Raw genomic sequence first — 13,133 nt, 5'->3', positions numbered from 1 at the left:
GTCCGGAGTGGGGGCCGGCCCTGCCCTGGCCGGGTGCGCGTGGGGCCCAGCATCGGGACCCTGGGAACCAAGCAGATGCCAGACCTGATCTGGGCCACCCTGGTCCTGGCCCCCGCCTGCCAGCCCCGGAAGGAGAGCCACGCAGCGGGATGCAGGCCCACCCCCTCTGCTGTCCCCTAATCGTGCTCGCCCAGGGCCGACCACCCAGACCCAAAGACGCCCTGGACCAAATCGCCCGCTGGCGGTGCTGGAGCTGGCTTTGGAGAGAACTGCCCGCGACGCAGGGGGCACTTGGGCAGCCCTGGCCTCGGAATGGTGTTGGGCGCCGGTGGGTGGAGGCCTGTGGGTGGGGGGTATATGATAGGGCCCGAGAAAGAACAAAGGCAGGGGAGGGTGGCGGGGTGGGATGACCGCCAGTTCCGTCCTGCTTCTCCTTCTGTCCTTCTTCTCTCGCTGCTTGTGGTTGGGGCAAAGTCGGAGTGTCCACCCCCGCCCTTCCCTTGCCTGTTCATTTTCTTGCTCAGGATGTGATCCTGGAGAGGACTGTGTCTCTGAAACTCAAAGCTTTTGTAAAGGGTGTGCGACTGACTTGGAGTTGGCTTGCTTTCTTAGAGAGGCACATGTTCCTTCATCCAAAGTTCTTGGGGAAACTTCTTTTTAAACTGGAGCAGAGGATCCTAACGTTTTTTATCCTATAAAGGAAGAAGGTGTTTGTTTCAGTTTTGTTTTTCCCAACAAGGGGCTTGAACTCACAGCTCTGCCATCAGGACCTGAGCTGAGACCAACTGAGTCACCCAGGCAGGGGCTTCCTCCTTCCAGGAAGGAGGAAGGTGTTTTTACAAAAAAAGACCCATTCAGGGTGTTAAATAGGTACATTGCTGATAGTTTTCAAATTAGATTTCCAGGATTACCATACCCAAGCATTTGGTGCTTTTGTTTCTATGGAACCTTATGTAAACACTCAGTATCCAATAAATATTCTGTGACTTGTTGGCCTTCCTCCCACCCAAACTCCAGCAACGGTAAAGGTCTAGGATGGGGCTGGTCTGGAGAGAACCATGACTGTGTCCCCAGGCTGAGGGATTAGCTGGAAGCCTGAAATAATGCATTGGGATGTCACTGGAAGGAAGAAAGGTGTGCAGAGAAATTCAGCAGCACCTCACCCAGCCACGAGCAAGGATTATCCGTCAGGCCAGGCAGCCAAGCTGGGATCAGAAACAAAAATATTTATTTTATGAATACGATGAGCACTGAGCTGTTTCTGATTCTGAGGCAAACAGACATCTGACCTGAGGAGGTTCAGCAAAACAAAACAAAACAAAACAAAACAAAAACCTGTTAACAAAATCAGTCATCCTCTGAAATGGGAAAGTTTTTCTACGTGTTGGTCATTAACTATAGCCCAGGGCCAAAAGCTGTGGGTTTCAGGGAATACTAAATGCATCCAGTAGTCCTTCTTCACTCACCTTTCATGTTCTTTGCCCCATCTACCCTTCACATCTTCACCCCCATGAAGTCAGAGAGCATGATAGCTAAACATCCTGGGGCCAGGAAGGTGGAGGGAGAGAAGCTTCTGGAGGTTTAAAAGGACAGATTCATCAGACATCAGAGCCGGTAACAGGTTTAGAGAGCAATCCTGATGTGCCCCTTTGCAGCAGTGGGAATGGGGGAGGTAGTGGTTTGACCTCCGCTGTTTCACGGGTAGCCAAAAGGCACCAATTTCCACTTGCACCTGTCAAATAGGTGAACACTTAGAGGAAGCTGCCTTACCATCTTAATTAAACTAAAACCTGGGGATGTGGAACTAGGAATTTCTGAGGCTTATCTTGGGAAGTAGGGACTGGTTAGGGGAGGGAGAAGCAGGGGAATGGGAGTAAATTGGGGAAAACAATGTAGTCTGGTTTCTGGAACTTCTAAACAAACTTTGAATTGCTGCGATTTGCAGAAAAGTGTTCTGGTGTGTTCTGACGGCTGTCTGGGAGCTGGGTGGCAGGGACAGTGCTGGCAGGCTCTAATTCTCTGCTCCGAAGAGTGAGGGTAGCCCTTTCCCTGGAGACCCTGGGAAGCTGAGAGAGAGAGTTCCAGGTGGCTTAGGTCCAGAGACCTTAGACCGGGTCCTTGGACACCTTCTAGTCCTAAAGCAAATTCTAACAGAAAAAGAGACCAAATCCTTGGAGGCAGAAGTGAGTTGCCTGTTAAAATACAATTTTCAAAAAGATAAAACCATGCCTTTCATTCAGATGTTAAATGGGTATGTTTCGCAGATTTTGTTGAGTTCCTTAACATGGAGAGCAATAAGATTTAAAATTGGCCTGAAGAGCATTTGAGAGCCTAGATATGTACAGGCCATCTGATGGCTTGCAGGGTCACAAGCTGTACAAACACTGGTCTATGTTTAATAGGATCATAAGCTGTAAACTTTGAGGCTCTTAGTTCCACTGGGAAGAAACAATTTGCATTTCTATGGACCAAAATTTTCCAAATGAGCTTTTGCCTTATAGTGAAGAAAAATAGTCCGGTAAGTAGAGAGTCAACTCTGGCATTGAAAGAGGACCTGACAGTCTCTTTCACCTATTTCCAAGTTTCAGGTAACTTTTTTAACTTGTCAGAATTACACTGGTAATTGCTAGTAGATGTAGGATAATCATGGAAGTTTCCCTCTGTCCAAACCAGTCTTTCTGTCCTTACAACAAAATCCAGAAGGACCATGATGTACAAGAGCCAAACTCGTCAACTGGAGAAAGGACGGCTTAGGGAAGTAGCGCACTCCCTACTTCCTGTCTGCCCAGCCCATCTACCCCCGTAAGGTGCTACCCATGCCACCACTGACCTTTGAGGAAGTCCAAACTGAGTTCTCCTTCCCTCTTTTCCCAAACCCAAGGTGTGGTCTTAAGACTCTCTGTCTTCCCTCCAGCAGAATTCCTTAATCATTCCATCACCCACCCTTCCACACTCAATCCTCATTATTTCACTATCTCTAGAGCCCTTTTCCGTATATTTTCTGTTGGAACCTTCATTAGATGTTTTCACGTGAAGCTAGAGGACACCTACTGGATATTTTAAAAAGGGATTTAAGTACTGAATGTACTCTGCTGGCATCAGTTAAAAACACTTCTAGTTCTTAAATTCAAATTTGCTTTCCCAAATGGGAGTGAGAACCTGCGTATAAAACCTAGAAAGCCTCAGGTAGGTTTGCAAAGCTAGCATTGACTTTTTGGCTTTAGAAAAACTCTTATTAATTTCCTGGCTCTTCATCAGAGTGAATATGGATGTCCTTCCTTTGGGAAGGTCTCTGAGGATAAGTGAGTTACTTATTTGTGGAGAGATTTGGTAGCCTGAGGCAAGTGACACCGAGCTTCAACAAGCCATCTGCACAAACACCCATGCTTTGGTTCTTGCCAGACCTTTGTGGGCGGCAGAGTTTGTAATAACTTCATTACCAGAGTCCATCAGACTTGCTAGTGTCTCTCTAAGATTGCCTTTGCCATTATCATTTTGTTTGTCTGCAGTGGAATTCAGGTAGATAAGGAATGGGGGTAGTGCAGGGGGAGCTATTACCTACATTCAAAAGATAACATGATGGGAGTGAATCATCTACCCCCACGCCCTGATTCTGAGGCTTGTTTTTGCAATCTTTTTATCCTCAAAAAGAAGAGGAAAATTCTAAGAAGAGTAAGTTCTTTATGGCTGAGGGAAGTTCAGAGCCATCATCATGCGGAGATCCCAGTTTAGGATGAAATGGGAACGTTTCAGAAGTGCTGTGCCCAAATTCTAATCTTGTTCCTTGACCCACAGCATATGAGAGCCAAGGGCATATGAGAGATTATGAGAGATCAGCATTTTATGGGTTGAGAAAGGAAGACCCAAAGAAAGAGCATAACTTGCTCAAGTTCACACCCCTGTGTTGGATGCCTGTTTTTGAGATTTGTAAGAGATGAGGCAGGAGGAGCAGAGCTCTAAGATCTTGGAGCTAGTCCTTGTCTACTGAACTGTCCCACTGATGAGCGATAGTTCTCTGAGGCTGCTCTATAAAAACAAAACAGAAACAGGAAGGAGTGGTTTTAGCCCACTTCCCCTCTCCTCAAATCAAACCTTTCTTCAGATTTTGCCCACAGGGCCTCCAGGACCAGCTGTTGTCTCTGCCAGCCTCACCCCCAACATTTTCCCCGTTGACTGTCCTCACTTCTCAGAAATTTTAATAAAATAGCTGTTTTTTTTTTTAAATCAAATATTCATTAGAAGTTTCAAGCTCAAAGCATTCCACCTCTAGTATCTCAATTAATCTTCATAACAATGCTGAGGCCAGTACTGTTATCCTCATTTAATAAAAGGGGGAAACCAAGGCTCATTTGGGCACTGAGACTGAGCACATGAGATCCAACAGCTAGTGACAACAGAGCTGGAAATCTTAGTCCTCAGCTCTGCTCTTAAGCTCTGTGCTTTGCAATCTTCCACACCATCTCCTTAATATCCTGCCTTCTCTCATCTCGCTTCCCTCCTCAGGAGAAAATTCTACTGCTAGTCAAGTGCAGGCCACTGTCATTGGACAGTGAAAATCTGAGACAGTCAAGGGCTAAAGAAGTTGAGTGCAAAACCAAGGCAGCTCAAAATGAGTTCATGAACACTGTGGGTTACCTGCCCAGTGCCCATTTTCCACCCTTTCCTTGCAAAGCATCAGTTTCTTTTCAGGTATCTATCTTTCTCTCACACAGCTCACATGTTCACCCCCAGCTCCAAGGAGAGTGATTAGTTCATAAATCGGCATCGGGCCCAAAGGTGGTCCCTGAGATGGAAGGAGGAGTTTGCAGAGGGTTTCTGAAGTCCTTCCATCCCTCTTGTGTGCTCCTGCCTACATTCCTTTCTACTCATGTGGGACTGTGAAGTGCCAATTCTGAGAAACAGTTTGACGCTTCCAGTGTTTCCAATCCACTTTTTCGTCACAATGGCGGGGCTTGTGGCTTTTCATAAGCCTGCTCTAAGACTAGATTTTGGTTCTAGACCCTCCTCCTTTTCTTTAGTCGACAGTGGAGCCTTTTTAATGAGGTGGCCCAGAAAATACTGCCCAGTGTCTTCAAATATTAATAACTTCATTTGTTTCTGAAACTTAGAGAAGGTGTCATGAAAATTAATGAGTGTGTTGGTGGAAATCAATTGTCTCCTGCAAAATGTTCTCTGGAGTCATTGTATAGGAAATTATGTGGATCTTTCTTGCTTGCTTTTTTTTGCATCTGGGACAACATGTTTCTAGCCGAAGGGTATGTTTTGATTATACTTATGATGCAGCAAGGGGAGTCTGGGTAAAAATCCTTTGGGCCTTTTGTTTTGAAGAAAGATGAAATTTGGAGAAAAATAATCCCAAAGAATGAAAGCTCAAAGCATTTTAAATCATTTAAAAATCAAAACATTTTAATCAAATGTTTCTCATGGCGCTGTCTTGGGTATCTGGATTCCTCTTCAGTCCCTGTGTCTTGACACTTACAAGCAGGCTAAGGCGGATTCCTACTCAGTTGAGGACACAGAGACCGGCTTGGAGAGGAAAAGATTTGCCGTGAGTCTCACAGTGTGGTTAGCAGAAGAGGTCGCGGATCCCCTGCTCCCGTATTTGTTGTGCTATTTTGCCGAACTCTCCTGCTCTTTCTTAGAAAAAAACCCGGCCTCCCGGTCTCCGGCCCGGAGGAGCCGAGAGCCCGGGGCCCCACTCCTCAGTGCGCCCTCAGAGAACAGCGCTGATTTACTCCCGTCACCCTGCCTCCGGCGCTCCGAGCTGACCGAGCCTGCGACCGGTTCAAGAGTTGCTGTTCTTCTTCTCTTCGATCTCCCGTTGGATTTGTAGGTGTTTGCAATCTTTAGATAAGCTATCTAGCTGATCTCCCGCTACCTGAAGTAGTCTCAGCCTGCTACTTCTCCGCCATCTTGACTCCTCCCAATAATGACTGACTTAATATTTTTTACTGATCCTCAAAATTGGGCCAAACCTTATGATGTGGACCAGGCTTTTTGAACTAGAAATTAGAAATTTTGGAGCACTGGCATAAAAGATAATGCTTATTTATGTACAGAGAAATAAAGCACATCACTTAAGAAGGGTCAGGATCACAGTCACCAAACTGTGGAAAGAACCAAGATGCCCTTCGAAGGACAAGTGGATAAGGAAGATGTGGTCCATATATACAACGGAGTATTACGCCTCCATCAGAAAGGATGAATACCCAACTTTTGTAGCAACATGGACGGGACTGGAGGAGATTACGCTGAGTGAAATAAGTCAAGCAGAGAGAATCAATTATCATATGGTTTCACTTACTTGTGGAGCATAAGGAATAACATGGAAGACATTGGGAGATGGAGAGGAGAAGTGAGTTGGGCAAAATCGGAGGGGGAGACAAACCATGAGAGACTGTGGACTCTGAGAAACAAACTGAGGGTTTTGGAGGGGGAGGGGTGGGGAGTTGGATAAGCCTGGTGGCGGGTATTATGCAGGGCACATATTGCATGGAGCACAGGGTGTGGTGCATAAACAATGGATTTTGGAACATTGAAAAGAAATAAAATAAAACTTAAAAAAAATCTAAAAAAAAAAAAAAGAAAAAAAAAAAAAGAAAAAAACCCAAAATCAAAACTGGGAATGGGGATAGAAGTTAGTAATGTATTTGTTTGTTCTTGTAAATTTTCCAAGTTAGGGTATTTTAAAAAATTCTTTATAATTTCAATTTAGTTTATATATACTGTACTATTAGTTTCAGGGATTGAATTTAGAGATTCATCAGTTGCATATAATACCCAGGGCTCAGTACTTCAAGTGCCCTCTTTAATGCCCATCACCTAGTTATCCCTTCCCCCCAAACAGCTTCCTTACAGCAACCCTCAATTTGTTTCCCAGAGTTCAGCATCTCTTACAGTTTTCCTCCCTATTTTCATCTTATTTTATTTTTCCTTCCCTTCTCCAATGTTCGTCTGTTTTGTTTCTTGGATTCCACATATGAGTGAATTCATACGGTATTTGTCTTTCTCTGACTGACTTATTTTGCTTAGCATAACACCCCCTAGTTCCATCCACATTGTTACAAATGGCAATTTTTTGACCGCTGAGTAATATTCCATTGTGTATAGATAGATAGACCACATTTTCTTTTCCCATTCTTCTTTCAGTGGACAGCTGGGCTTTTTCCATAGTTTGGCTGTGCTATAAACATTGGGGTGCATGTGCCCCTCCAAATCACTATGTTTGTATCCTTTGGACATATAACCTAGTAGTGCAATAGCTGGGTGTTGGGTAGCCCTATTTTTAACTTTTTGAGGAACCTCCATACTGTTTTCCTGGGTAAGGTTATTTTAATCACTTTTAGTTAAAATCACAATCCTTTCCTACTCTGAATCTGCCTTTATCTCAACGTTGCTAGTGTCAGGTAGCATAAAATAGATTGTAGGGTGTTTTGTTTTGTTTTGTTTTGTTTTTTGGGTGTGGGGGTGGTCTAGCGATGAGGAAGTTGGGGATACACTCGGTCTTAATTGAATGGGACACACTTTATGTATTTCACATATCTGAACATAAATAAGATGCACAATTTTATTCAGAAAGTTGGTAATGTTCAAATAAACCATTTTAGCTGCGATTTGAAAAGACATAGGAACATTTCAGTAAAGCAAGTGAGAATTTATGGCTCTCTGATTTGAACATACATGAAGGATACCTTGTTTTAGTCTTTAAATATTAATTTATTGAAGAATTGAAAGACAATTCAAATGAAAATTAGTGGATATTTATTGTACTAGTAAACAATTACTTTGCATGTTTAAAACCTTTCATAATAAAAATTCAGGGACTTTTTAAAACATTAATGGAATTCAGAACAATGGGCATTGACACAAGTGAGGGAATGGATAAAAACTTTCTTTTTTTTTTTTTTTAAAGATTTTATTTATTTATTTGAGAGAGAGACAGTGAGAGAGAGCATGAGCGAGGAGAAGGTCAGAGGGAGAAGCAGACTCCCCGTGGAGCTGGGAGCCCAATGCGGGACTCGATCCCAGGACTCCGGGATCATGACCCGAGCCGAAGGCAGTCGTCCAACCAACTGAGCCACCCTGGCCTCCCGGATAAAAACTTTCTGATCTTGAAAGGCAAATTGTAACAAAGCCAAAAATCACCAAAGACAATATTTCTTCAAGAGAACGCGATAACTGGGGTGCTTGGGTGGCTCAGTCCTTAAGCCTCTGCCTTCATCTCAAGTCAGGAGCCTGGGATTGAGGCCCACATCAGACTCCCTGCTCAGTGGGAAGCCTGCTTCTCCATCTCCCACTCCCTCTGCTTCTGTTCCCTCTCTCACTGTGTCTCTGTCAAATAAATAATTCAATCTTAAAAAAAAAAGAGAAAGAGAACTTTCTAATAAAATTAGTAAGTAACTCTTGGATTGTTTGATAATCCAATCAACAAAGTGAAGTGAATCATGCAAGCACTTTGGAAAATTTTAAAATATTCTGTAAACCTGACCTGGAACGATAATATCAATGAAGGATAATAGAAAACCGATAATATATACTATACCAAGGACATCAACAGTGAGCTCATTAACGAGCAGTTTGATTCAGAGTACTTAAGATGAGTCACTGTATAAAGAAACCTGAAATGCCCTGAAAATGTCCTACTCACACAAGAAAAAAACTTGACAGAAGTTCCCTTGTTTGACAACAATCCTAAAACTTCAGATGGCATTATTAATAAAGCATAAAGGAACTTTCCTAAACTATCAATAATGTTTTTATAAAGAATTGATTAACCATGGTAGAAGAAAACTGTATTATCTTTCTAGTCTCTCTAGAGTAAATGATATTACAAAATCAAATAAAAATTTGATTAAGATTTTAGGGGAAATATGATAGATGTCAGTGTATGTCATTTTTCTGCATTTTGTGGGGTTTTCAGTATTTTAAAATGTATTTATTGTGATTTTTTTTTCATTCTAGGAAAAGATTCACTCTTGCTTCAATTTTGTATTCTATTTCTTAAAAAGAGCCTTAAAGAGAGCCTTAAAAAGGGTATGGTATAAACCCCACCAAACCTGCATGGCTGCATCAGGGAGAAGGAGAACTGATGTTAAGGTGGGGTGTGTGTGTGTGGGGGGGGTGGTGTTTACTGGAACCTGAAGTGTAGGTGCCAGTCATGGAGGAAAGTGAAAAGAGGGAGCGTATAGGTGACCAGAGACACTAAACTGTGAGTGTTGGCTAAGTCAGATTACCTTATAAATAGAAGGAGAGGTAGACAGTGGGTTAGGGTCTTTCTAAAGGCTTTTAATAATGATGACAATAATAATTTCTACTTTTACTGATCACTTATTATATGTCATGAATTATATCAGAGGTCACAAACTATAACCCATGGACCAATCTGGCCTCCTCCGTTCTGTAAATAAAATTTTATTAGAAAACAGCTACAACTCTTCATTTAGAAATTATCTATGACATCTTGTCTATGACTAACTACCTTTGTGCTACAAGACCAGAGTTGAGAAATCATGACAGAGAGCACATGGCTTATAAAGTCTGACATATTTACTACCTGATCCTTACTGTAAAGTTTTGCCAACCCCTGCAGTAGGTGGCCATTAACTCTGTGGTAGATTGTATTTTCAGTATGTCTCGATAGTATCATCAAGATACTATCTCGATAGTCCATGCGCTCAGGTGAAAATGTGACCTTCTAACCCACCCACACCTACCTTGTGGGATGGGTGGGTCCTGGGGCTGCTTTGACCAATAACATTCAGTGAAAGTGATGCTCTGCCATTCCAGATAGTGCCCCAACTTGCCTGGCAGCTTCTGCCTCCTGACTGTTGGAGAAGTCATCCATTGTGTAAGCACAACTACCCAAGACCACCATGTTGTGAGGAGCTTGTATCTCATGGAAAGGCCCTAATGATTAGAGTGACACATGATCATGGAGGCACCAGGCATGTGAGTGAAGAAAAAATCTTGGAAGTAGATCCCCCAGTCCAGGTGCCCCCACTAATACCATGTGGGTCAGGTACAGACCACCCAAACAAACCTTTCCAGAATTTCTGACCCATAGAATCACTAAATGTAATCAAATTATTGTTTTTAATCCTTCAAGTTTGGGATAGTTTGTTATGTACCAGTTAATATTATCTTCACAACTACCTCATGAGATATGAATTATTAGTCCCAATTTATATGTGAGGGAATCAAAGGTTGGAGAAGCCAAATTATATGCCCAATGTCACACAGCTGATACATGACAGAACCAGAGTTGAAACCTGAGTCTGTCTGACTCTAAAGCCCAGGTACCTGCGACGCCTACCAGTGCTGACCTTTTGGGTGCTAAAAGCCAAAAAAGTAAGAAACAATGGGTCAAACAGAAGACTCTTGAGAAGGTCCCACTCCAGTCATAGTGGAATTATATTCAAGGAATGAGTTCTGAGTATCCAGCTTCCATAGAGTGCAGCAACTAATGTTACAGCAAACATTGGGTCCTTGGCAATTCTCCTGCCAGTGTTTCCTTTTCATCCACGCTATGTGTTTATTCTTTTCCAAGGCACATTGTTTTTCAAAATGCTTTTTTTTAATACAGCTTTATTGAGGTATAAAACACATACCCTAAAATTCACCCATTGTAAATTCCTAGTTAAGTGGTTTCTAGTAAATGTACACAGTTGGGCAACCATCATGACAATCCATCTTAGAACATTTCCAAATGTTCTAAATGAGGGAATGTTTCCAAAAAGGTCCTCCGTGCCCAATTGTGGTCAATCCCCACTCCCACAGCTAGTCCTTAGCAACCAATGATCTGCTTTTTGTCTCTAGAAGTTTGCCTTTTCCAAAAGTGTCATATAAGTGGAAGTATGTGACATGTGGTTTATTGTTATCTCATTTTTTTTTTTGTTTAGTTTGTAATTGCTGAAAAGTATTCCATTGTATGGATGTACCACATTTTCTTACATATTCAGCAGTTGACAGATATGGATTGGTTCCAGTTTTGTGTTTAGTCAATGTTTGTTTAAGAGGACTCATAGGACCCAAAATGCCAATGCGTAAAATCCACAACTTACTGCAGGAAAAGGATACAAGGGTAAGACATTTTTTTTTTTAAAGATTTTATTTATTTACTTGACAGACAGAGATCACAGTAGGCAGAGAGAGAGGGGGAAGCAGGCTCCCTACTGAGCAGAGGGCCTGATGCAGGACTCAACCCCAGGACCCTAAGAGCATGATCTGAGCTAAAGGCAGAGGCTTAATCCACTGAGCCACCCAGGCTCCCCAAGGATAAAACTTTTTTTTTTTTTTTAATTTCTTTTCAGCGTAACAGTATTCATTGTTTTTGCACCATACCCAGTGCTCCATGCAATCCATGCCCTCTCTAATACCCACCACCTGGTTCCCCTAACCTCCCACCCCCGCCCCTCAAAACCCTCAGATTGTTTTTCAGAGTCCATAGTCTCTCATGGTTCACCTCCCCTTCCAATTTCCCTCAACTCCCCTCTCCTCTCCATCTCCCCTTGTCCTCCATGCTATTTGTTATGCTCCACAAATAAGTGAAACCATATGATAATTGACTCTCTCTGCTTGACTTATTTCACTCAGCATAATCTCTTCCAGTCCCGTCCATGCTGCTACAAAAGCTGGGTATTCATCCTTTCTGATGGAGGCATAATACTCCATAGTGTATATGGACCACATCTTCCTTATCCATTCGTCTGTTGAAGGACATCTTGGTTCTTTCCACAGTTTGGCGACCATGGCCATTGCTGCTATAAACCTTGGGGTACAGATGGCCCTTCTTTTCACACCATCTGTATCTTTGGGGTAAATACCCAGTAGTGCAATTGCAGGGTCATAGGGAAGCTCTATTTTTAATTTCTTGAGGAATCTCCACACTGTTTTCCAAAGTGGCTGCACCAACTTGCATTCCCACCAACAGTGTAAGAGGGTTCCCCTTTCTCCACATCCTCTCCAACACATGTTGTTTCCTGTCTTGCTAATTTTGGCCATTCTAACTGGTGTAAGGTGGTATCTCAATGTGGTTTTAATTTGAATCTCCCTGATGGCTGGTGATAAAACATTTTAAAATAAAGACTTCAATCACTTCCTGGAGTCAAGAATCAAGATGGTTGCCCAATGCTGGGGAAACATTGGGGCCATCTAAAGTGAATATTTTGGGCTCAGTCTCATTCCTCTGACCTTACATGCAGGACCTAAAGAGTCTCCTGTTTGGTCTCTAGGTGGCAGGGTATAGAAATAAAGACCACTCCAATGAGAAAAAGCAAAGACTATTACTTAGAGCTTGCTTTAGCAAGGGAGTCAGCTACCATCACACTTCTGGCAAAAGCAGACAAGAGAGTCTGAAAGTTTTGTAGTGAGCAAAGGGGAGGCTTCAAGTATGCCCCAAGAGATTGGAGGTTTTGGCATGGGGAGCCGAAGGAGGACTACCTAGAACAGAGGCATCCTATGCGACTGTTTAGAGGAGCATACTTGGCTTTCTCTGATTAGTCCTAAAGCAGAAGTAGGGGGACTAGGGCAGCTGGCAGCTATTGGTCAGGTCCTGACTGTTTGGGGTCAGCTTTGCAGAAGCTGTGGTTTGTTTTCCTGGACTAGCTGTTGCAGAGGTTGTGGGACAGAGTTCTGTTTTCATATATATGGTCTGGCCACTGACCGTGGACAATATTTAGTCTCTCAAGGATCATTCTCCTAGAATCCTCTCCATCTAACTTTAGCACATGGGTTCCTAAGCAAATCTGTGGTGCAATAGAAGTGAATGGCATTTGGTGTCAAAAGACCCAGCTTTACTCCATGGGGTAAAAAAAAAAAAATCATTTAACTTCTCTGAGATTCAGGTTCTTTGCACATTGAATAAGCATAATGATAGTAATGCTTGCCCTTTTACCACAGTGTCTTTATAAAAGATTCACAAAGTTTCCGAATTTTTTACCTGCTCCCATAACCATGCCTTTTGCCATGTGATCTCCCCCAAAAGGGAAGAGGCTATTTCTCTACACTGTGAAGTGCAGCCATATAATGTGCTTTGGGCAATAAAATAAAATAGAAATGACAGCAAAAGAGTTCTGAGCTTAGCCTTCAAGGGGCCTTTGTGTTTCTACTTGCTTTCTGGTGGGCTTCCTCCTTTA

Source organism: Enhydra lutris, unplaced genomic scaffold (assembly GCF_002288905.1).
Source record: "Enhydra lutris kenyoni isolate GAN:26980312 unplaced genomic scaffold, ASM228890v2 scaffoldscaffold2, whole genome shotgun sequence".
NCBI classification, from domain to species: domain Eukaryota; kingdom Metazoa; phylum Chordata; class Mammalia; order Carnivora; family Mustelidae; genus Enhydra; species Enhydra lutris.
This window is presented reverse-complemented; position numbering follows the sequence as displayed.